Source organism: Schistocerca gregaria, chromosome 7 (assembly GCF_023897955.1).
Source record: "Schistocerca gregaria isolate iqSchGreg1 chromosome 7, iqSchGreg1.2, whole genome shotgun sequence".
Classification (NCBI taxonomy): domain Eukaryota; kingdom Metazoa; phylum Arthropoda; class Insecta; order Orthoptera; family Acrididae; genus Schistocerca; species Schistocerca gregaria.
In genome coordinates this window covers 400,941,087-400,963,897 of record NC_064926.1, presented here as the reverse complement: position 1 = coordinate 400,963,897, position 22,811 = coordinate 400,941,087, and positions in this window count along the sequence as shown.

The window sequence follows — 22,811 nt, the reverse complement described above, 5'->3', positions numbered from 1 at the left end:
GAAGACAAGGATTTCTGGTCAGATGATTATCGGGTAATATCAACAGCAGCAGAAAATGGTATAACAGGTGTAGGATTCGTTATGAATAGGAAGGTAGGGCAGAGGGTGTGCTACTGTGAACAGTTCAGTGACTGGTTTGTTCTAATCAGAATCGACAGCAGACCAACACCGACAACGATAGTTCAGATATACATGCCGACGTCTCAAGCTGAAGATGAACAGATAGAGAAAGTGTATGAGGATATTGAAAGGGTAATGCAGCATGTATAGGGGGAAGAAAATCTAATAGTCATGGGCGACTGGAATGCAGTTGTAGGGAAAGGAGTAGAAGAAAAGGTTACAGGAGAGTATGGGCTTGGGACAAGGAATGAAAGAGGAGAAAGACTAATTGCGTTCTGTAACAAGTTTCAGTTAGTAATAGCGAATACCCTGTTCAAGAATCACAAGAGGAGAAGGTATACTTGGAAAAGGCCGGGACATATGGGAAGATTTCAATTAGATTACATCATGGTCAGACAGAGATTCCGAAATCAGATACTGGATTGTAAGGCGTACCCAGGAGCAGATATAAACTCAGATCACAATATAGTAGTGATGAAGAGTAGGCTGAAGTTCAAGGCATTAGTCAGGAAGAATCAATACGCAAAGAAGAGGGATACGGAAGTTCTAAGGAATGACGAGATACGTTTGAAGTTCTCTAACGCTATAGATACAGCAATAAGGAATAGCGCAGTAGGCACACAGTTGAAGAGGAATGGACATCTCTAAAAAGGGCCATCACAGAAGTTGGAAGGAAAACATAGGTACAAAGAAGGTAGCTGCGAAGAAACCATGGGTAACAGAAGAAATACTTCAGTTGATTGATGAAAGGAGGAAGTACGAACATGTTCCGGGAAAATCAGGAATACAGAAATACAAGTCGCTGAGGAATGAAATAAATAGGAAGTCCAGGGAAGCTAAGACGAAATGGCTGCAGGCAAAATGTGAAGACATCGAAAAAGATATGATTGTCGGAAGGACAGACTCAGCATACAGGAAAGTCAAAACAACCTTTGGTGACATTAAAAGCAACGGTGGTAACATTAAGAGTGCAACGGGAATTCCACTGTTAAATGCAGAGGAGAGAGCAGATAGGTGGAAAGAATACATTGAAAGCCTCTATGAGGGTGAAGATTTGTCTGATGTGATAGAAGAAGAAACAGGAGTCGATTTAGAAGAGATAGGGGATCCAGGATTAGAATCGGAATTTAAAAGAGCTTTGGAGGACTTACGGTCAAATAAGGCAGAAGGGATGGATAACATTCCATCAGAATTTCTAAAATCATCAGGGGAAGTGGCAACAAAACTACTATTCACGTTGGTGTGTAGAATATATGAGTCTGGCGACATACCATCTGACTTTCGGAAAAGCATCATCCACACAATTCCGAAGACGGCAAGAGCTGACAAGTGCGAGAATTATCGCACAATCAGCTTAACAGCTCATGCATCGAAGCTGCTTACAAGAATAATATACGGAATAATGGAAAAGAAAATTGAGAATGGGCTAGGTGACGATCAGTTTGGCTTTAGGAAAAGTAAAGGCACGAGAGAGGCAATTCTGACGTTACGGCAAATAATGGAAGCAAGGCTAAAGAAAAATCAAGACACGTTCATAGGATTTGTCGACCTGGAAAAAGCGTTCGACAATATAAAATGGTGCAAGCTGTTCGCGATACTGACAAAAGTAGGGGTAAACTATAGGGAGAGACGGGTCATATACACTATGTACAACAACCAACAGGGAATACTAAAAGTGGACGATCAAGAACGAAGTGCTCGTATTAAGAAGGGAGTAAGACAAGGCTGTAGCCTTTCGCCCCTACTCTTCAATCTGTACATCGAGGAAGCAATGATGGAAATAAAAGAAAGGTTCAGGAGTGGAATTAAAATACAAGGTGAAAGGATATCAATGATACGATTCGCTGATGACATTGCTATCCAGAGTGAAAGTGAAGAAGAATTAAATGATCTGCTGAACGGAATTATCACTCTAATGAGTACACAGTATGGTTTGAGAGTAAATCGGAGAAAGACGAAGGTAATGAGAAGTAGTAGAAATGAGAACAGAGAGAAACTTAACATCGGGATTGATGGTCACGAAGTCAATGAAGTTAAGGAATTCTGCTACCTAGGCAGTAAAATAACCAATGACGGACGGAGCAAGGAGGACATCAAAAGCAGACTCGCTATGGCAAAAAAGGCATTTCTGGCCAATAGAAGTCTAGTAATATCAAATACCGGCCTTAATTTGAGGAAGAAATTTCTGAGGATGTACGTCTGGAGTACAGCATTGTATGGTAGTGAAACATGGACTGTGGGAAAACCGGAACAGAAGTGAATCGAAGCATTTGAGATGTGGATCTAGAGACGAATGTTGAAAATTAGGTGGACTGATAAGGTAAGGAATGAGGAGGTTCTACGCAGAATCGGAGAGGAAAGGAATATGTGGAAAACACTGATAAGGAGAAGGGACTGGATGATAGGACATTTGCTAAGACATGAGGGAATGACTTTTCATGGTACTAGAGGGAGCTGTAGAGGAAGACAGAGATTGGAATACGTCAAGCAAATAATTGAGGACGTAGGTTGCAAGTGCTACTCTGAGATGAAGAGGTTAGCACAGGGGAGGAATTCGTGGCGGGCCGATCAAACTATTCAGTAGACTGATGACCCCAAAAAAAAGACATCACATCTATCTAGAAAACAGACTACATTCATGTATTTTCAGTCACAAGTTCTTATTCTACAAATATTTACATCTGACTTCCAAAGTTAAGGTTACTTTTCTATAATTAATTAGTATTTTTGTTTTTTGCTGCCTGTTGGTAGAACGTAAGTATCGGTAGTCTGTTTTACTCCAAATAGCAAGGTGAAACATTCAAAAATATTAAAACTTCTATCTCAAATAGATTTTTTGTGCATAAAATTTAATTCTCAGGAAATTCAACTGAAAGTTATATTTGATCCGTGGTTCACCTGTTTTGTTCCTGATACATTCCAGCGGCTTGATGTTCTTGGTCAACATGATCCTCATCTTCTCTCTTCCTTTCCTTTTTCCCCCTTGTAATTCTGGCCTCTTTAGTTGCCTCAGGGATACACGAACCAACTTTGGCCACTCTCTTGGAATAAACTGCCACCAGTAATTGTCCCATACTGAATCCAGAATATGTTCCTAGCAAGTCTAGAACTTCACAGTATTAGCAAGACACTTTTTTTGGAGCGACAGTAACTATGGGGAACGACAAAAATAGCAGAAACTAAAGGAATGTTAATAAGCAAAACAATGCTCGCGGGCAAGCATATACAAGGGGAAACATAAGAGCATCACAAATCACATGTTCTAACAGCGATACGAATTCGATAAACAGTTGTATAGTGTACCTTTCTCGAATGGAGTCTGATGCCAACATTTGACGTATGAAAGCAGCGGAAATATGGGTGTGGCTGCACACCAAGAGATGTTTAAGTTGGTTTTTAATAACTTCCCGATGTTGTTTTTAATTATTTGAACTGCCACTTTGTTCAAAAAACTGAAGCATAGATTTAAGATAAAAAACAAAGAACTGTTTTTTGAAGCGGATTCAGAAGCAAGTGACATTATTGAGTATCGAGTAAGGCAACAGCTGATCAGTGACAACAACATTAGTAATCCCTGGGAGCAGGAAATCAGTTGATTAAGAAGACAGAGGGGATATCCCAAAAGGAGATGACGTCTGGGACAGGCAGTGCAACGGCGGAAAGGCCTCCAGAGCGCGTCCTGGGCGCGAACCACGGACAGAGCGTCGAGAGGTGAGGTGTACAAGAGATTCTGGGCGCGGACCTCGTACAGAACGGCAGGTCGGAGGGAGGGGGCGAAGTGAAGGGATGAAAGCACCGCACTAGCTTCTAGCCTGTGTGTTCGTCAGCGCACCTGATGATGGCAACGTAGTCGTGTGCCGAAATATTTAGGACTACTTGATATCCGAACGTTCACCTGTCAACTGTTTCGTACTTGATTCATTATTTGTACAAAAATATGAATGAGTAAGATATCATTATTGTCACTAGGGGTGGAGAGAAAGATGAGAAGGAGTGACATGTAGAAACGCACGAAAACGACATGTATGAATTTCTTTCCTGTTATTGCTTGACTTGGAATATTTTGATAGAATGAAGCGCAGCCTCTATTATTTGTCGTATTTATTGCATCAACCTTACCACGCGGATGAGCTCTATAGCTAGCCAATAATTTTATCAGCCTGTTTCGGGGCCAAACATTGTGCCACTCGATCAATGCCACAGGTAAATGTAATGTCCTTCCTAAAGTCGCATTGTGTAAAACTGCGGAAAATCTGACAGTTGCCTGCGGCGGTCCTATTCCTCGAAATGACAGTATGTTACCAGCAGAACTGCAAATTTCCTAAGAATTCAGAAGAAAGTGCAGGGTGAACTTCACTACAGACAGGGCTGAAATATGTGTAAAATATTTTAAATGTATTTCAAATTCTTATATGTGTGGAATGTCTGTACCATATTTTAATTCACCTCTTTAGTGTTTAATCTTAAATGATATGTCTTCGAACTAGAGGCAGATCATTAATTTTAAATGTGTTGCATCAATCGCATATCCACATCTAAAATTTTAATTTTCTAATTACCTAGTTATCCCGTTGATGGTCTTCCGTTGGGCAAAGGTCTGTTCGCAGATTCTATTATCAAACGAAGATATATTACTTGGTGAAATGTTCTTGATATTCAGGTGGTCTTCAAAGATTATTGAATGAAATAAAATTTCTGAACATTGGAATAATTATATTCAGCAATATTTCACCCTCTGAACTATTAACACAAAATACATCTGTCTTGAGCTCTTCTACAAAAGCACATCAGCTCCATTTGCAACTACATTTCTTACAAGACTACACATAACAATGAAGTATGGAGATGCTGTATAACATACAAGCCAAAACAGTTTACATCTTTGACAATAACAACCGCTGGTACAGCTTTTAAAATAATTTATGCAATGAATGTAACGTAGGCTTCTGCGGCCGTTGTCACAGTCAATAAAATTCTTCTTGGTTTGAGGCCGCATTGTCATCTGTAAAATTCCGACGTTTCGGCAACTGTTGCAAGGCGCCTTCCTCAGGGTGTATTGCTAACTGCTGAATGAGCACTAGTTTGGATACTTATATACTATGGAGAAGTGCTATCATTAGACTTGAGGGTGAGTAGTAAGAGTAGTAGGAATTCATTTTATTGGTCTTTGCATTGCGTGTTGTCATTGGCGGAAATGGGCGTTTTCCATAGGAGTTTCCCTTTACTGCTTGCCATTGGTGGAAATCGGCGACGACAGCGTAGCGTAGTTTACTAACTGCCTAGCATCGACTAGGCCGCGTCAGTGCTCTGTGTGCCCTCCACCGCTGTGGCCCACCGCGCGCCTGTTGCTCTGCCACAGCTGTCCTTCCGCAAAGCTGTCACTGCTGGCAGCCAAGACCCTGGAAGCAGGTACCCGTCTTCTGTATTCATACTGTCGGGTCGCTTGGCTATTTCTATAGCCTCTCTAATCTTCCTCCTCAAACTAAACGGCTATTTCACCAGTACGCGGGCCTCTCGAATTTTGATCTTCAGCCTGCACTGTTCCTGATGTTCTGCCACCGCTGATTTGTTGTATTGTTTGAGGCGGATATATCTCTCGTATTCAGTTAACCTTATACTGGACGCCCAGTCTCATCTACATACACCAGTCCACATTAGCATCCGATTTCATAAACTCCGGCGGCATGAAACTTGTCAATTGTATCTTTCGTCGAGCCCAGAATGTCTTTTAGCCAACCGCTGGTGGCCGAGCAGTTCTAGGCGCTTCAGTCTGGAACCGCGCGACCGCTACGGTAGCAGGTTCGAATCCTGCCTCGGGCATGGATGCGTGTGATGTCCTTAGGTTAGTTAAGTTTAAGTAGTTCTAAGTTCTAGGGGACTGATGACCTCAGATGTTAAGTCCCATAGTGCTCAGAGCCATTTGAACCAGATTGTCTTTTGTTGTTGCTACGAAAAATCGGCTTAATACCTGCCCGAGGGAGAATTTTGCCCAGCCGTTCAGTAACCCCTTGTACAGATGGTAGCACGACGGTGTTCTGTGCTTCGTTCTGCATTTTCCTGTTGCCTTCCTCCATCGGCGCCATGGCTCTGAACACTATGGGACTTAACTTCTGAGGTCATCAGTCGTCTAGAACTTAGAACTAATTAAACCTAACTAACCTAAGGACATCACACTCATCCATGCCCGAGGCAGGATTCGAACCTGCGACCGTAGTGGTGGCTCGGCTCCAGGCTGTAGCGCCTAGAACCGCACGGCCACTTCGGCCGGCTTCGGCGCCATGGTTCCGTGTATCATACTCATGTCGTAACCATTAACTGCAGTCCGCACCATTACTCCCAGAAAGCTTCACAACTTCCACGAACATCTCAACCAGCAGCACAGAAAAATTTACTTTACCATGGAATTAGAAAAGAACGGGGTATTGCCTTTTCTCAAAGTGGAAGTTTACCGTAAGCCAGAGTGGAAGCTTGGAGACAGAGTGTACAGGAAGCCCACCGACACGGACAGGTATCTGCATACATCTTCCCACCACCATCCTAGGCAAAAGGATTCGGCCCTGCAAATTTTAACTAAGAGAGCCTACAGGATCAGCGATGAACACAACCTGCAAGCTGAAATACAAAACCTGTACTATGCTACGCGATTACTTTGAAGGGACAAGTTGATGCTGATGAATAAATAATGATTCTTTAAGAAAAACGTGAATTCCCTTTTTTTATCACAGATCGTGTCAAGGTGCCATGAAACTTCAACATCCAACTGAGACGTCATCGTCAAGTGATCTTATATACTGAGGTGCTGTCATGCTTTTTACGTGTTATTTATATCTGTTCACACAACCTAGGATTCGTTGGTGGGGTGAGAGTCTCCGTCCATCCCCCGTTGACACATCAGAGATGGCGTTACTGATTTACTTGTCTTCTTGCGTTCTACTAGTATTAGCACCCTTGCTTAGCAGAGCTCTGGAGAGGTCTTAAAAGACCTACTCTTCGTACTGATGTACGCAGAAAATCAGAAGTGGTAAGTCTGGTGTCTTGCTAATCCGTGACTGAGAAGATACACTACTGGCTATTAAAATTGCTACACTACGAAGATGACGTGCTACAGACGCGAAATTTAACCGACAGGAAGAATATGCTGTGATATGCAAATGATTAACTTTTCATAGCACTCATACAAGATTGGTGCCGGTAGCGACACCTACAACATGCTGACATGAGGAAAGTTTCCAACCGATTTCTCACACTCAAATAGCAGTTGACCGGCGTTGCCCGGTGAAACGATGTTCTGATGCCTCGTGTAAGGAGGAGAAATGCGTACCCTCACGTTTCCGACCTTGATAAAGGTCGGATTGTAGCCTTTCGTGATTGGCGTTTATCGTATCGCAACATTGCTGCTCGCGTTGGTCGAGATGCAATGGCTGTTAGCAGAATGTGGAATCGGTGGGTTCAGGAGGGTAATACGGAACGCCGTGCTGGATCCCAAAGGCCTCGAGCAGACAGGCATATTATCCGCATGGCTGTAACGGATCGTGCAGCCACTTCTCGATCCCTGAGTCAACAGATGGGGACGTTTGCAAGACAACAATCATCTGCACGAACAGTTCGACGACGTTTGCAGCAGCATGGGCTATCAGCTCTTAGACCATGGCTGGGGTTACCCTTGACGCTGTATCACAGACAGGAGCGCCTGCGATGGTGTACTCAACGACGAACCTGGGTGCACACGAATGGCAAAACGTCATTTTCTCGGATGAACTCAGGTTCTGTTTACAGCATCATGATGGTCGCATCCGTGTTTGGCGACATCGCGGTGAACGCACATTGGCAGCGTGTATTCGTCATCACCGTACTGGCGTATCACCCGGCGTGATGGTATGGGGTGTCATTGGTTACACGTCTCGGTCACCTCTCGATCGCATTGACGGCACTTTGAACAGTGGACGTTACATTTCAGATGTGTTATGACTCGTGGCTTTACCCTTCATTCGGTCCCTGCGAAACCCCACATTTCAGCAGGATAATGCACGACCGCATGTTGCAGGTCTTGTACGGGTCTTTCTGGATAAAGAAAATGTTCGACTGCTGCCCTGGCCAGCACATTGTCGAGATCTCTCACCAACTGAAAATGTCTGGTTAATGGTGGCCGAGCAACTGGTTCGTCACACTACGCCAGTCACTACTCTTGATGAACTATGGTATCGTGTTGAAGCTGCATGGGCAGCTATACCTGTACACGCCATCCAAGCTCTGTTTGATTCAATGCCTAGGCGTATCAAGGCCGTTATTACGGCCAGGGGTGGTTGTTCTGGGTACTGATTTCTCAGGATCTATTCACCCAAATTGGGTGAAAATGTAATCACATGTCAGTTCTAGTACAACATATTTGTCCAATGAATACCCGTTAATCATCTGCATTTCTTCTTGGTGTAGCAATTTTAATGGTCAATAGTATATACAAGTGGTGGACAAAAATATGGAAACAACAAAAAGACAACGAAATAGCGTGCCTAATAAGACGTAGGAATACCTTTGGCATTCAAAACAGTTTCCAGTCATCTCGAGATGGATAAATAATTTCCCTGTAGGTTTTTCAAGGGTATCGTATAGCAGAGTGCACACAAAATATTGGAGAGTTAAAACGATGATGGACGTGGATAGCGAATACGGGTCCTTCTCTCCAAAGTACACCACAAAGGCTCAATGTTATTCACATCTGGTGAGTGAGGTGGCCAGGCGACCGCGACAGTTCATCTTCATTCTGGCAAAACCAGCCCTGGCGAGCTGTGTGAACAGGGGCCGTGTCTTCTTGGAACACAGTCTCACCATTGGGGAACAGATACTGTACCATTGGGTCGACCTGATGAGCCAAAATGCTCACATGATCCTTGACAGTAACGCGACCTTGCAGAGGAACCATGGGTCCATGGAATCCCATGATGTGGCCGACAAATCATCGCCGAAAGCCCGCCATGTTTCACTCCTCGGACGTAAACTCAGCCGAAATTTAGAAACAGAGCAGAACAAGACTCATCCGACCAAATGACTTTCTTCCATTTGCTCCATACCCAGGATTTTTGGCTTCAGCACCACGTTTTCCTGTTACGAGCATTTGCATCACTCATGAGTGGCCTTGGACGTCCAACTCGCCCTGCAGTTCCCTGCTCCTGGTGCACTCTTTCTGTTGTTCTGGTGCTGACACGGTTCGTGAGTGCGATGGTCAGTTTTGCAATGACTTTTGCAGCTGTCGTCCTCTCAGCCGTGCAGAGTGGCCGCTTGGTTTTAGGCGGCACGTCACGGACTGCGCGGTCCCTCCCGCCGGAGGTTCGAGTCCTCCCTCTGGCATGGGTGTGTGTGCTGTCGTTAGTTTAACTTAGTTTAAGTAGTGTGTAAGTCTAGGGACCGATGACCTCAGCAGTTTGATCCTTTAGGAATTCACACACACACATTTTTTCGTCCACTTACTATTCGTCACAATCCTATTCAGTGACTTGTCTGTCACAATCGCCCAACACTGACTTCTTTCCGCGTCGTGATTTAGTTGCTACAGGTTTTCAGCTTTACCAGCGTCATGTATAAATCTTCGATGCGGTGCCTCTTGAAACACCAAACACTTGGACACCTTGGTTATGGAAGCATCCACTCTACAGACACCTATACTTTTCCCATTCTCGAATTCACTTAGCTCTGTTATAACGCACTCAAAACTGCACTGAACGCATTTCTGACCACAACTGGTAACGGTAAAGTATTGAGGATATTACACAGGTGCCATTCTTACTGAAATACAACAGTGCAACCTAAAGGCTTGGCTAGCATCCGCATTTATTTTCTAGGATGCATTTATTCGCGGTGTTCCAACATTTTTGTCCAACCCCTGCAACTAGTAGTCATCATTTGTAGATGATCCACGGTAATCGGTCGGTTGTATACTGAGGTCACCACAGCGACATTATTGCCTTATTGCAGCATAAGGTGCTTTCAGTTTACCTTCCATGCACTATCCTTTTTTTTTAAACACATTTTGTTCGCTTTCGTTCCTTGCATCTGCTCGGGGCGGACGTCGTAAGACACCCGTTTAAGTTCGTGGTTGATCGATTAACTAATTTTTTTATTACAGAGGGCACGTAACCCTCAGACCGAACCAACTGAGCTACCGGCAATCATTCAATCCATACTCTGCGCTTTCGCAGTCTTTTATCGCTCCGGTTCACATTTCTCCAACCGACTCATTGCACGAACTAGGCTGTAACGTGCGAGCGAGTCGTCATAACCAGATCATATAATTTCACTACAAGTGCAGCCATGTTAAATGACATCCCGCTAATCGACTCAGAAGAACATTTCATTTGTATATACAAACATCTTGTTTCTCATAAAGTTAAAAATCCTCAGCATAGTTTAATTTTGCTCGCACAGTGATGTGTAAATGCATTTGTTAATTATTTGATCTAAGACCAAATATCCTATTCATGTAGCAAGTTGCACATTTAAAATGATTTTTTTTATGTGCGTAACACTCGGCGCCCATACAAAACCAATGATTTATAAGGAAAAGAATCACAAGTGGTGCAAAGCAAGAAATGCAAATACTGTAACTCATAGAAATGAAAGGGCGGTCAATTTAATCAAAAGCTTGCAGAGAGAAGATGGAGATTCTACAGTGCACAACTCAAAACTACCAAGGAATTGTACTGAACGAGGCGCAGGCCCGTACATACCAGAAGTTGGAGTGCAAATCTTAAGCGAGAAAGAAAAAAAAAGTGGTGTGTCACTATCAAGTAGCATAGCTCGATGTAATTTAGACTATAAACAGAAAGAACTGTTATAGCACAGTAAAGAAGGTAACTGAAAGAAATACACAGTGAAACGAACAGAGATCATACTTCCGTCCAAAGTCACCGCAATTTATGATGTTCCCCTGGTCACAAAAAAAAGCGAGTCATGGTTCTCAACAGGGAGTGTGATCACCACGTACGGTAACTGATGCCCTGTAGAGTGCTCCCATGCTGGCCACAAGATTGGTAAGGAGTTCTTGTGGATGGCCGTTCCATTCCTCCAACAGCGCTGTTGGCGACCGTTTAATAGTTGTTGCCGCACCTGGACGTACTGCAGGACGTCTCTCCAACGCATCCCACAAGTGCTCGATGGAGGGAATGGACAGGCCAGTCCATTCGCTGAATATCCTCACGTTCCACGAGCTTCTCCGCCTGAGCTGTTAGATGATGTCGCGCATTGTGATCCACAAAAATGAAGTCAGGGCGGAGTACACCCCTTACGCACATGGAGAAGGACTGCAATGTCACAATAGTGTTGACCAATGATTGCACCCGCGTTCAAAGAACTGGATGTCAGAACGCTGATGTAACATTGTGCCTGCCCACACCATAACACCTGGACTACTAAAACGATCATATTCAACAATGTTCCCAAGTACTTTAAATTTTCCCATCTCTCTCCGTATGAGGGTGCATCCAGAGTTACTATTCAGACTGAACCTGCTCTCATGCGAGCACTTTACCATGCTCCTCATCGGTCAGTCCCTACCCTCTTGGCACCACTGCAAAGATGCCTCCGATGTACAGCTGCCGACAAAACTCAACCCACTAGTCGTCGGGCTGAGTCCACCCGCATGCAGTCTTCGTGCCTCTGTGGAGCGTGAGATTGTGTGCCTTGCAGACATAGTAAGCGTGGTTGCAGTTGCGGTTTGGAGTGGATACCTCCTTGCTTGTTGTGCTATGTAGCAGTCATCTGCTGCTGTAGTTGAGCGTGGTCGACCACTTCCTCACCTTTGCCGGCCGTTGTGGCCAAGCGGTTCTAGGCGCTTCAGTCCGGAACCGCGCGGCCGCTACGGTCGCAGGTTCGAATCCTGCCTGGGGCTTGCATGTGTGTGATGTCCTTAGGTTAGTTAGGTTTAAGTAGTTCTAAGTTCTACGGGACTGATGACCTCAGATGTTAAGTCTCATTGTGCTCAGAGCCATTTGAACTTCCTCATCTTTGGGCAGCAGTACATGTGGTTCGGAACGCTTCCGATGCACGTGAAACAATAATGTGAGCAATATCAAACTCCTGGGCTACATTCGTGAAGTTGCGTCCTTTCCGTTTCCCATGATTCTTCCCCGTGTGAAATCGTCCTAATTATGTGTCTGAGCCGTGTGGTAACGAATAATTCCACCACAGTGCTCTGTAACTACACGCTGTCTTTTCCCATTCCTTCAATTGCCTCGTGTTGCGAGCCCAACCTCATTTGACGCTATAGCCACGCTGAGCTCACGCCATATGACGTCCACTTTCCTGTGCATAACTGGGAGACCGTGGCAACATGCTCCCGTCCTTTCATTCATTTCCACCCAGCAGGTGATATGTTAGTTTTATCTATCACGCCCTTACGTTTTGCAGAGTAGTGTAATACTTGACCATCGTATTTGCCAACACTCGCTCTTATGAAACTTCCTGGCAGATTAAAACTGTGTGCCGGACCGAGAATCGAACTTGGGGGCTTTGCCTTTTACTGGAAAGTGCTCTATCAACTGAGCTACCCAAGCACGACTCCCGAGTCTCGGTCCGGCACACAGTTTTAATCTGTAGGAAGTTCTACATCAGCGCACACTCCGCTGCAGAGTGAAAATCTCATTCTGGCACTCGCTCTTAGGTTGTGAAATTATTTTAGAACGAGTGCCTCCATATGGTGTAGCATGAATCAAACATTAACACTTAGCGACGATCCCTGGATCTACTCTACAAGAACAATTTCTTCCGTTTCTGCTGTTGAGACATTGCGTTCTGGTACTAGACATACACTGACGGGGAAAAATCGCAGCACCAAGGAGTAGTTGTGTGGCATGGTAGGGGTGTTTCTACATCTGAAAAAATGGTTCAAATGGCTCTGAGCACTATGGGACTTAACATCTGAAGTCATCAGTCCCTTGGAACTACTTAAACCTAACTAACCTAAGGACATCACACACATCCATCCCCGAGGCAGGATTCGAACCTTCGACCATAGCAGCAGCGCGGTTCCGGACTGAAGCGCCTGGAACCACTCGGCCACAGCGGCCGCGTCTACATCTGAAAAACGATGTCTACTCAAATTTCGAATCAGTCTCATATGTGTGCGCTAGAACCGTCAATACGAAGTTGCAAATCAGTTATGCTTTAAATAAACGCTGCAACGGTCGTGAGCGTTAGCTGTCTTTGAGATTGAACTCGGTGAGTTTATATTAGTGAAGAATGCCTTTCAGGCGACAAACACGCTGTTGTCAACACCTCCCTGAGTTTGAATGGGGTCGTGTAATCGATCTACGGCAAGCTGGGCTTTACTTCCGCGATACTGCAGAAAGACTTGCCAAGAATGTAGCACTATAAATGACTGCTGGCAGCGGTGGTCACGTCAGTGTACGATCGCAAGAAGACTGGGTTCTGGTCGGCGACATAGCGTGTGGCCTAGGCGTATCGTATTGCATGTGCGACGGCAATTTCAGCACCAGTTGGTACAACAGTGACATAACGAACCGGTTACTTGAAGGACAGGTAAGAGGTAGACGCACTGTCGCGTGCATTCCATTAACCCGAAACCATCGCCACTTGCGAGTTCAGTGATGTGAAGCGAGAGCTCGTCAGGGTGGAGGTCTGTTGTGTTTACTGATGAAATCTGGTTTTGCCTCGTTGCTGGTGATGGCTGTGCGTGTCTGCATACTAGACATAGTGGATCTACACCTAGAGTCACGGTCTGCGGTGCGATTACATGTGACAAAAGGAGCACTGTAATGGTTATTCCACGCATTCTGGCTGCAAATTTGTATGTGGTCTGGCGATTCGACCTGTTCTGTACAGAATTCCAGTGGCTGTTTCCAAGAAGATAACGCTCGCCCACATACTGCTGTTATAACCCAACATGCTCTGTAGAGTGTTGACATGTTGCCTTGGTGTGTTCGATCACCAGATCTGCCTCCAGTCGAACACAATGGGACGTCATCGGATGAGAACTCCAGCGTCATTCACAATCGGCCTTAACCGTCCCTGTACTGACAGGCGAAGTGGAAAAGGCGTGGAACTCCATCCCACAAACTGACAGCTGACACCTACACAATACAATGCATGCATGTTTGTATGCTTGCGTTCAACATGCTGGCGGTTACACCAATTATCAATATACCGCAATTGTAATGGCTTATGTCACACTTACATTAGCCTGTGATTTTTCAATGTTAATCATTTAAATATGTTTCTGGACATACGCAGCCCTGAAAGTTCATTAATCTACATGAATTATTTTTGAGAATTGCGATTGTGTGTGTCTGTAAAGTAAGTTGTAGCTCATCATCTCTTGTACTAACTATAGCAAATTCCTGTTCCAGGGCACAGGAGGCGGCCATGACAGTCCTCCAGCCACACTGTGAGTGGGCATCACTGGACTGCTGAGGATTATGTGAGTACCCTAAGAAACTTTGTGGCTGAATGCTAAGGATGGTGTGAGTACCAGCAACAACTTGCAGCTGCAGTACTATGGATGAAGTGGGTACTCCGAACTACTTGCGGCTGTAGTACAAAGGATTTTGTGCGTACTCAGATGAACCTTAAGCTTAAGTTCGAGTGAAGGTGGGTATCCATAAGCAACTTATTGTTGCACTACTCTGAAAGTCCTGCAGTTGTAGCGATAAAGATTACGTGCGTACTCCAAAGACTGCAGCGCAAAGGATGATATGGACACTCCAAACTCCAGAACCGATAACAGTGTGAGTGTATTTACTATTTACTTTTTCGTAAGTTATAGCACCGATTTCGGACTTTGCTTCCGGACTAGTCTGTAGATATCTCATGAAATATTCTTGCTCCAGTTCACGGTTACAGAATCTAGTCGTTCCTACCAAGTTCGCATCTGGTTCATTTGTATTTGGTTTAGTTACTTCTTCATAGCAAAGCGTGTGTTTGAATAATGCTGTACTTTAATACGATTCGAACAGTTCGAGCAGTTGACGTCACAGCTCGAGCAATTGATCGCTGCACAATCTAAATACTTGTGTTGGTATTATCTCCATGACGTGTCATAGCTTTAGTAATGTGTTAAGGATTTTAATCACAAAAATAACCGCAAAACCTTTGCTGCAGTCTCTTACAGAGGAGGAGTATATGCAAATGCAGTCACTAATAAATAAGATTACAATCACGATTTAATCGAAGCCTCGAGCTTTAGCTCGTACTGCGACTTGCTGACGTGTGTTGGTATGGTGTTCACAACGGTTCTTGCCACTATTACATATTCATGCAATCGAAATTACAGCCAGTTTAATATGATTTATTTCGTTTTTTGAGAATTCAGTTCCTTATTAATTTTCTTTTTTGTTTCATCTCAATGTTACTATCTTAGTTTTAAAGCCGTTTACCTTATTACGCGTTTTACGTGGACAGGGAACGAATTACTTATTTGCAGCTCTCTTGGTTTGTTATAATAACCTTTAATAAAAGCATTGCATTGGGATCAGAGTCGAGTAATAGTTTTGAAGGACAATATTTCCGCCTTTGGCTGTTATATTTACAGGAAAGAATCACTGTAACTATTTTAATATGGTTTTCATAAATATTACAATTATGATTTACTATAAATTAGTTTAAGTACAATAGAAACTTGTACGGTGATAGGATTTGTTATCATTTCCACCTGTGTTTCACGAAACTTCAGACTTCAAGCAGAGCTGTAGCTTGTGCTTGTAGCAATATTGTCGTTTTTAGTAGAGTCAAATGCCATGTGATTGTTCAACAGCAGCCGGCAGGAGTGGCCGTGCGGTTCTAGGCGCTACAGTCTGGAACCGCGAGACCGCTACGGTCGCAGGTTCGAATCCTGCCTCGGGCATGGATGTGTGTGATGTCCTTAGGTTGGTTTGGTTTAAGTAGTTCTAAGTTCTAGGGTAAACACATTGATACCGTTACCCAGAGAGCTCTCCAGATATTAAATAACCTCATCTCAATAGGCCATAAAAGATTCCGTCTCTCTCCACACCTAATTAAACTCTACCACAACAGCATCCTAACCTCAGTTGTGGGTTACGGCTCGGGAGTCTGGGCGCACAGGCTCACGAGGGTTGAGCCCACCATAGCAGTGAGAAGGGTCCAGAGAAGCATGGTATTAAGAGCTGTGGGAGCCTACAGAACATCTCCAGGGGGGGGGGGGTGGCTATTAGTCATAATGGGGCTTTGCCCTCTGGACATAAGAGAACAAGCGGCTTGGTATTGGACCAAAAAAGGAAATTATGAGAAGATTGCAGACATCATGGGTATTAGGGTGCGGGATAAAAGGGAAATAAGGAAAAGAGGGGAGGAACTCTGGCAGGAGTCTTGGGAAGTAGAAGAGGCTGGACGCAGAACCTTCCAGTTCATACCTGATGTAAGGGAACGCTTGGAACTGAAATACTTTGAGCCCACACGAGGACTAATCCATTTTCTCACTGGCCATGGATTCTGCCCGACATACTTATGTCGATTTGGGAAGAGGGCTACACCAGCGTGTAACTGTGGTGATCCGGAGGGTACACCCGAACATGTAGTTTACCAATGCCCCCTCTTCAATGATGTCGCGAACACACTACGAGACAGACTACCCAACTATGACACATATCAACTACTTAGACGAGAGGAAACTTTTCAGACATTAAACACATTGGCTAACGAGGTATCGCGAAAAGTTCTAACTGAATACTTTAGAGAGATATATAAAAATTACAACAACCACTGAATGCGTCCAAGAGCCCTATTACCATGCCGCCTGTGCGTGGATTGGCCGACATTTCATCTCAGTTGGAATCCACGTGCAGTGTTAGGGGGAGTAGGGATCAACACGACCGATTGTGACACACACCAGAAATGACGTAGGATAAGTTAGTCTGTAGGACTAAGTTTTGGAAACTACGTTAGGAACTGCAGCGAATTTAACATCGAGGCCTGCCCAGTGCCAGGGGCACGCTCTTCGGGATTTAAAAGTAGGTTTATATCTTACACTGGCACACATGTGACGCTGCAGAATTTAGTAATTAGTTATAGGAATTTGATATAAACTGTAGATACTAGAAATTAGATGCCCATTGTTTGTTAAATATCAACTGTAGCTCACTTACAAAAACTGAAACTAGCTGCAAACTAAGTATAAATGTATAAGTACTATGACCCACTAATGAAATAAGGAAGTGGATTAACTTTGTATAATTATAATGGTTTGTTAATAAAGTTTTCTTTTTTTTAAAAAAAAAAAAAAGGTTCTAGGGGACTGATGAGCTCAGAGGTTGAGTCCCATAGTGCTCAGAGCCATTTGTTCAACAGCATTCTATACCGTATCAAGGTCTGCGCATACAGTGAAATCTCGAGCTTGTTCGAACGCGAGTATCGTTTGCTCAGTGCAATGTTCGACCATATCCTAGTAACTGCCCTTAATTCAACCCATACGGGTTATAAAAATGCGTGTATGTATACATGTATGTTCCATATCTCATTCTACACTCGTGGACCGATTTCAACTAGGCTTGGTACACGTATCACCTGCTGTATGGAAAGAATCGGTTGGAGGTGAGAACATGGTATCTATCAAAAGGGAGAGGGGGTGGGGGTGAAAAAGGAGTGAAGCGACGAGACGCGAATACCCATCATCCAGTATTTGAGAAAGAGAGAACTTAGTGACTCGCAACGAACTTCAAACATAATTTGAAATCGTAAAGAAATTTTTTCTCGCTTACAGTCCACATAAAATGATGAACGAAAAAAGCTTTACTACATTTTCGCTGTTCGCATAGTAAAACTGTCGCATCAGCACGACGTTTCCATTTATTGCATCTTTACTACTAACTATACTCGCGACATATGTTGCAGACAGTATGCACATATATCACTGAATATATCTGCAAAATTATATCAATTTACCATACGTGGTCCAGGAGGTATGACTTCACAAACACTGAGATTGTTCAAAACTGTCACATCATGAACGACGTTTAAATTTATTACTTCTTTGCTACTGAATCTATTCGCTAAAAATTTCGCATACAGTATCCAAATATGCTGTTGAACCTACCTACAAAATAATATCGTTGTTCGACACGTAGTCGAGAAGATAGGTCGTCATAAACACTCAGGTGAGTGAAAAACTGGCACATCATTTTTTTGAAATTATTATCTCTTTACTACTACTTCTATTCACAAGAAATTTCGCAGATAGTTTCGAAATACACGACTGAATGTACCTGCAAAATCTTATCATTGTGTGATGCATTTTTCAGGAGATATGACGTCATAAAAAATGAGCTGCGTGAAAACGAAACTGTGAGGTGAAAACTACTACTTATACATATTATACATACACTCCTGGAAATTGAAATAAGAACACCGTGAATTCATTGTCCCAGGAAGGGGAAACATGATCACACTGACAGAACCATAGGCACATAGACACAGGCAACAGAGCATGCACAATGTCGGCACTAATACAGTGTATATCCACCTTTCGCAGCAATGCAGGCTGCTATTCTCCCATGGAGACGATCGTAGAGATGCTGGATGTAGTCCTGTGGAACGGCTTGCCATGCCATTTCCACCTGGCGCCTCAGCTGGACCAGCGTTCGTGCTGGACGTGCAGACCGCGTGAGACGACGCTTCATCCACTCCCAAACATGCTCAATGGGGGACAGATCCGGAGATCGTGCTGGCCACGGTAGTTGACTTACACCTTCTAGAGCACGTTGGGTGGCACGGGATACATGCGGACGTGCATTGTCCTGTTGGAACAGCAAGTTCCCTTGCCGGTCTAGGAATGGTAGAACGATGGGTTCGATGATGGTTTGATTGTACCTTGCACTATTCAGTGTCCCCTCGACGATCACCAGAGGTGTACGGCCAGTGTAGGAGATCGCTCCCCACACCATGATGCCGGGTGTTGGCCCTGTGTGCCTTGGTCGTATGCAGTCCTGATTGTGGCGCTCACCTGCACGGCGCCAAACACGCATACGACCATCATTGGCACCAAGGCAGATGCGACTCTCATCGCTGAAGACGACACGTCTCCATTCGTCCCTCCATTCACGCCTGTCGCGACACCACTGGAGGCGGGGCGTGAGCGGAAGACGGCCTAACGGTGTGCGGGACTGTAGCCCAGCTTCATGGAGACGGTTACGAATGGTCCTCGCCGATACCCCAGGAGCAACAGTGTCCCTAATTTGCTGGGAAGTAGCGGTGCGGTCCCCTACGGCACTGCGTAGGATCCTACGGTCTTGGCGTGCATCCGTGCGTCGCTGCGGTTCGGTCCCAGGTCGACGGGCACGTGCACCTTCCACCGACCACTGGCGACAACATCGATGTACTGTGGAGACCTCACGCCCCACGTGTTGAGCAATTCGGCGGTACGTCCACCTGGCCTCCCGCATGCCCACTATACGCCCTCGCTCAAAGTCCGTCAACTGCACATACGGTTCACGTCCACGCTGTCGCGGCATGCTACCAGTGTTAAAGACTGCGATGGAGCTCCGTATGCCACGGCAAACTGGCTGACACTGACGGCGGCGGTGCACAAATGCTGCGCAGCTAGCGCCATTCGACGGCCAACACCGCGGTTCCTGGTGTGTCGGCTGTGCCGTGCGTGTGATCATTGCTTGTACAGCCCTCTCGCAGTGTCCGGAGCAAGTATGGTGGGTCTGACACACCGGTGTCAATGTGTTCTTTTTTCCATTTCCAGGAGTGTATTTGTAAAATGTGTTAAACACATATGTGGGATATATCCGTACTCTGGTAAAGCCGCCAGTAAAAGACTCCTATTATTCTCCTGGGTATATTATAGCCAAACTTGATACACATATTACTATTTAGTGGGAATAGATGATGTGGGGATATGAACCACAGCCTGCTATTGGGGTTGGCGTCGTAACTTGGCGAAGGAGACAGGTGTGGAGCAGGAGATGGATAGGGAAAGGAGATGGACGCAGATAGTTGAGCGGCGGAGGTGGACAGAGAGAAGGGGAAGAGGAAATGGACAGAGACAGGGGGAGGGGGATATGGAGAGAGAGAGGAGATTGACTTCGAGGGGCAGAGGAGATTAACTCAGAGGGGGAAGAGGAGAAGGCTTAGAGGGGACAGGTGATGGAGAAAGAGAGGGGGAGGAACAGATGGACACAGACAAGGGGAGGAGCAGGCGGGCAGAGAGGGGGGGGGGGGGAGGTGATGGGCATTGGGGGAAGGTAGAGGTGGACTCACAGAAGATTGGAGTAAATACATACACGGGCAGCACCAGGTGCTCAGCTGGTCTTTCAGTATAAAAGCTTTTGAACTTCTTTCTTTGTACTCTAACGAAGTTGCCAATAGGGAAGTTCAAATGGCTCTGAGCACTATGGGACTTCACATCTATGGTCATCAGTCCCCTAGAACTTAGAACTACTTAAACCTAACTAACCTAAGGACAGCACACAACACCCAGTCATCACGAGGCAGAGAAAATCCCTGACCCCTCCGGGAATCGAACCAGTGAAACCGGGCGTGGGAAGCAAGAACGCTACCGCACGACCACGAGCTGAGGACGCCAATAGGGAAGATAAAATTGTTTTACAAGTTGCGAGGCGTCGTGAGTCGATTCAAGTGTGCACCTCTACGTGTGCTTCCTGGGCTGACTTTTGCTTATCCGTGGGAACCGGATAAAGTGCTACAGAGAGCCCCCACAAAACAAGCAACTGATTTGAAAATCAAACTGTTGCACATTAAGGTACGCCCGTTGCCCTACTGGATATATGCTTGCCCGTAATCACTGGCTTATGTTGGAATGGTCTGTTAGAATCAGTATCAAAGGTTTCCTTTCTAAATATCAACTGAAATTATGGATCCATTTAAATTCACAATTTATTGAATTAAATCATAATTAAAAATAATATATCGACAGTGAAATTCCAGCAGCGGTGACCGAGCGGTTCTAGGGGCTTCAGTCTGGAACTGCGAGACTGCTACGGTCGCGGGTTATAATCCTGCCTCGGGCATGGACGTGTATGATGTCCTTAGTTCTAAGCTCTAGGGGACTGATGTTAAGTCTCATAGTGCTCAGAACCATTTGAACCATTTTTTGATAGTAAAATGAAACTATTAGAGTTAAACAATAAAATGAAATAGAGTCGCCACAACTGAAAGTCACTGGAAAATTAAAGTCGGAATTTCGGCAGATGAAGAAATGTTGCTACATTAATCACCAATAATTTATCAATCAACATTGACTTGAATAGCTGAGAACAAATCTATAATGTAAATAGTTTGGAACGGAAAGACTCCTTCACTTTGCATCACTAAATTCCGCGGCTATCTTCGACATCGGCGTGAGTGATCATTTGAAACAATTGTCAAAAAGAAAGGACAGTAGAGTAACAGAGCGTCTAGTGTCTCGAAACTTGCACACTGTATGAATACTTAAACTCCCATGAATTTAGCCCTTTTTAACAAATAGTGCTCCACGTTACTGCGTCCACATCCTGCATCGCATTGCAATTTTTCCACTGCCAGATCAAACTTCGCGGCAGCAAACGGGGCTAAGCTGCACACTCAGCTTACTCGCGAGTGACATTTGCAGAACATCAGCAAATCCACCGATGAAGGGAGCAGGCAGCTCCGCAAACTGGAACTTGCAGGGTGATACGCAATTCTAAGACCACATATTAGAGACGCAAAAGCCTGTAACAGGAAAACGTACTAGTGAAGGCATAAAATCAGGACTGTGGACCAATAGAAGACAGTCATTACGTTAGACGCGTCTTCTTCCACACTGTTTCCTGGTTCTGGCCGAGTTCACATCACGAGAGCGAAACATGGCGGGGGTTCGGTAACGATTTGGTCAGCCATATTGTGGTATTCCATGGGCTCCATGGCTACTCTGCAATGATGCATTACTGTCAAGGACCAAGTAACCATTCCGGCGGCTAGTCAGGTCCATATGATGGCGCAATATCTGTTCCCCAATGGGGGTACTGTGCTCCAAGTCGACAGGAACCCTGGTGACACAGCTCGCATCATCCAGGAATTTTCGTGAGCAGTAGGATGGAACATCACATCTCTCCTGGCTGCCACCACCAAACTTTAATGTTATTGTGCCTTTGTGGTTTACTTCGGTGAGAGTGGTACTTGACCACTATCCATCTCATCATCGTTCCCTGAAGTTCCCCCTTGTTTTGCAGGAAGATTGCTGTAAGATACCGTTGCAAACCATTCCTAACCTGTATTTATCCATCACCAGACGGCTGGAAGCTGTTTTAAGTCACAACGACCTTACTACTTTTTATTAGGCACGGCAACGTGTTCTGTTTTCGGTGTTTTGTATTTTTGTCCATCCCCTGTACTACGCGGACACTTTTAAAAGTAAGTTACACATATCATGGCAGGCCAAATAACTTTCATTGAATGCTGTGCCACACTCCATATTTTTCAACATATGAGGATTGCCCAGAAAGTAGTGCAACGCATTTTTTTCTTCAACAATACTTTATTGAATGTAATCGGAATTACACACATGAAAGCATGGTGTTTTATCAACACACCCTACGTTTCCACGTAATCTCCATCCTTTCCTATGGCCTTCTCCCAGTGCAAAACAAGGGTGTGTATGCCATGTAGGTACCAGTCGTTGCCCTGGTGGGGGAGCCAGGGCTTCGTTCTGTGAACTTCCTTTTCTGATTGACAGATGCAGCTCCAAC